At 46.8% G+C, this 3,213-nt stretch overlaps 1 non-coding gene across 1 annotated transcript; it reads right to left on the bottom strand.

The window, feature by feature from the left end:
* Window positions 1–1,600: 1,600 nt before the first annotated feature.
* On the bottom strand, window positions 1,601–1,672 carry TRNAS-UGA. The gene has a single exon. It is a non-coding gene; the product is annotated as a tRNA-Ser (tRNA).
* Between the last annotated feature and the right edge of the window lie 1,541 nt (window positions 1,673–3,213).

Raw genomic sequence — 3,213 nt, 5'->3', positions numbered from 1 at the left:
ATAACTAACACACATCTATTCCTATAAAATTGGATTATTCCACACAAACAGATTAATGCTTTCCATGCATTGTATAAGAACCTTGGGTGCCTTATTCAAGGGAGTTTATTCCACCCCAGGATCCAAGCACCTTAAAATTAGGTACTATCTCACTGACTCTTTTCTGGATCTAGTCCAAAGTAATGTGACTATATGCGACAATGTGAAATGCGGGACACTGACCACCCCCCCAACAATGTTGCTGCTTTTGGCAGAAGTGGGAGATGGGTGGCATGGTGCAGCTCTGGTATTACTATTCTGGCAGCTAAGGAGTCAATTGCCTGTTCTTTACTCAAAGATGTTAACAATCATCTCCCCTTTTTAATGGTCATTCCACTAATCAAGCTAACCTATTTTAGGGTAATTTTGCTGTTTGCTAGAGGTTCCTATTTCACAGTTTATGCCACCTCACCTCCCCCTGGTTTTGGCTTTGTTCCTGGACTCTGGCTTTGGATTTCCCTGTGGATCTATTTCCTGATCTTGCTTGGCTCTGTTCTCAGACTTTGACCTGTGGATTATTCCTTGGACCTGGTAACTCAGCGTCTAGTTTCCAGACTCTGGCCTTGGCCTGTATTGTGGACTCAGCTCCTGGATTTCCTTCTGGATCTTGTAATCTGGCTCCTGAACTCTGACCCACCCTGCCTTTTATAGTTGTTAGGGGCTGGAAGGGACCTTACAGATCATAGGGTCCAGCCCCCCCTGCAGGAAAGACCACTGGGATCAGATGACCCCAGCAAGGTGGGCATCAAGATGCTTTTTGAAGATTTCATAAACATTAGGGCTGGAAGGGACCTCAACATCATTGAGCCCAACCCCCTGCCCAAAGGGCATGAAGTCAGCTGGGGTCATAGGATTCTAGCAAGATAAACATCCAAATTTCTCTTGAAGGTGTTCAATGTAGGAGCTTGAACCACCTCCGATAGCAGGCTATCCCAGACCCTGGGGGCTTGGACAGCAAATAAATTCTTCCTTATGTCCAGCCAGGGTGGACAATCCAGCCAAGATTGCCAGGGTGGGTGACTGTACCACCTCTTAGGGGAGCCTGTTCCAAAACCTCAGCACTTGACTTGTAAAGAAGTTTTTTCTTATTGCCTGAAGCAATCATTAATGAGCTTGTGTCCATTATTTCTTGTCCTCCCCTGGGGGGGCCTTGGTGAACAGATGCTCTGCCAGGCCTGATACACTTATAGGCTGCCACCACATTCCCTCTGTGTCTTCTCTTCTCCAGGCTGAACAGCCTGAAGTCTTTCAGCCTCTCCTCATATGACCTCATCTCTAGGCCTGTAATTGTGCACATGGTCCTCCTTTGGACTCTCTTGAGCTTTGCCACATGCTTTCCAAAGTGCAGTGCCCAGACCTGGATAGAGAACTCCATTTACGGTCTCACCAAGGGCAAGTAGTGCAGAAGGATAATATCCTTAGCTTTACTCAGAAGATACATGGAAGAGAAAGGCACTCTGGACCCCTGCAACTACTGGGACCAGCCTTGAGCACTGCATCAGGTTCCTAACAAACATTTTTCAGCAGCTCCAAGATGCCTTTTGCCACTGCCAATCATAAAGGGCTTGTCTGGGATTTGAACCCAGGACCTCTCACACTCAAAGTGAGAATCACACCCCTAGACCAACAAGCCACACATACAAGACTTTGAATTTGGAGAAATGCTTGTCTCCAGTGGCAGTACAGTTCTTCTTGGAAGCTTAAGTATCCTTTCAGTAAAATCTGGCTTCACCCCTAGTGAAGTCTTCCTTGCTGCAATGAACTACATGGGCTCCTCCAGCTGCAGGCTCTCCTGGCACTGTAGGCTATGCTGTGCTGCCCTGCCCCATGGGGCAGAGGCAGGAGGTAGAAGTTGGAGATTGGAGGAGGAGCCTGGAGCTCCCAGTTGCTGCTGCAGCTGGAGTGATAGAAGGAGCAGCAGCCAGGTGGTGCCCCAGTGGTGGGGACAAATTAACCTTTTTTCTGGCTACCTGTGACCCGTGGGTCACCAGTTGAACAACCCTCATACAATGATGTGATACAATACAATGAATTTCCTTGGACTGACTGATGGATCAAAGGCAAGATGCTGTTGCCTACAAAAGTTTATACCTCTCTGAACTACTTGGTCTCTAAGATGCTACCCTGCCTTGCCTTCTGCCTTACTTTAGGCTAACCCAGCTAACTGCTTCTCTATCTACATGTAAAAAGTGTGTATGTTGGTATGGGAGACTGCCAGAGCCTGTAAATGATCAGCTGTCACTGAGCTAAAATATATACCCTTGGAGGTTTGTAAGACCCAGCTAGACAAAGCTTTGGCTGGAATGATCTAGTTGGAGACGGTCCTGCTTTGAGCAGGGGGTTGGAAAGTTGGGGTCCCTTCCAACCCTTATTTTTTATGATTCTATGATCTGCTGAAGCCAGTGGATGAAAAGACTGTTGCAGTCTTTTCAGAGCAGAAGTATTATTGCAAAGTACTCTTATTATTACAATGTTTGAAGTCTGATGGAACAGCTGGTGTTGGTGGAAAAGCCAGGAGTGTGGGAAGGTGATGCAGAACTTGGCTGGCCTCCAGATAAGCACCTACTAAAAGATCAGCAGTTAAGGTAGATCAAATGGCCAGGATCTCTGTATATAGCAGGGGCTGGGAGCTCAGACTGACTGGGTTTTATTACTGCCTTTCCCACTGTGTTGCTGCATGGCATTGACAGACCTTTTAAGTCATGAGTACTTCAGGTTTTCCAGCTGTGAAGGGGGGATAACAAGACCACTTTCCTTCTATCCAAAAAAATCTCAGCCAACTTGGGTGGCATCTTCTTTTGACATGCAACCTCAATATCTGCATGGCTAAAATGAAACAGTTCATCCACTATACCCTCAATATCTCCTTCCTGCATCTGCTGGGACAGCACCATCTTACTGAGAGCCTGTCACTCAGGCCTGCCACCCGGACATCACTCATGATCCAGACTTCTGGCTGGATCCTTGTATTCAGGCTTGGTCTTGCAGATTTTCTCCACATAACATCTCTGAGACATGCCCTTTACTATTCAGCCCTGGAATTACATGTCTTGTTCAGGCTCTTGTCATCTCATGTGTCCCTTATTGCCACATCCTTTTCTCTGGCCTTGACCAATACAAGGGACTTAACTATTAGGCCAGACTGCATATGATCCAGTTCATTACTGTCACCCC

This window comes from Alligator sinensis, unplaced genomic scaffold, assembly GCF_000455745.1.
Source record: "Alligator sinensis unplaced genomic scaffold, ASM45574v1 scaffold56_1, whole genome shotgun sequence".
Classification (NCBI taxonomy): Eukaryota; Metazoa; Chordata; order Crocodylia; family Alligatoridae; genus Alligator; species Alligator sinensis.
Note: the sequence above shows the minus strand (reverse complement) of the source record. Positions and strands in the feature narration are given on the sequence as shown.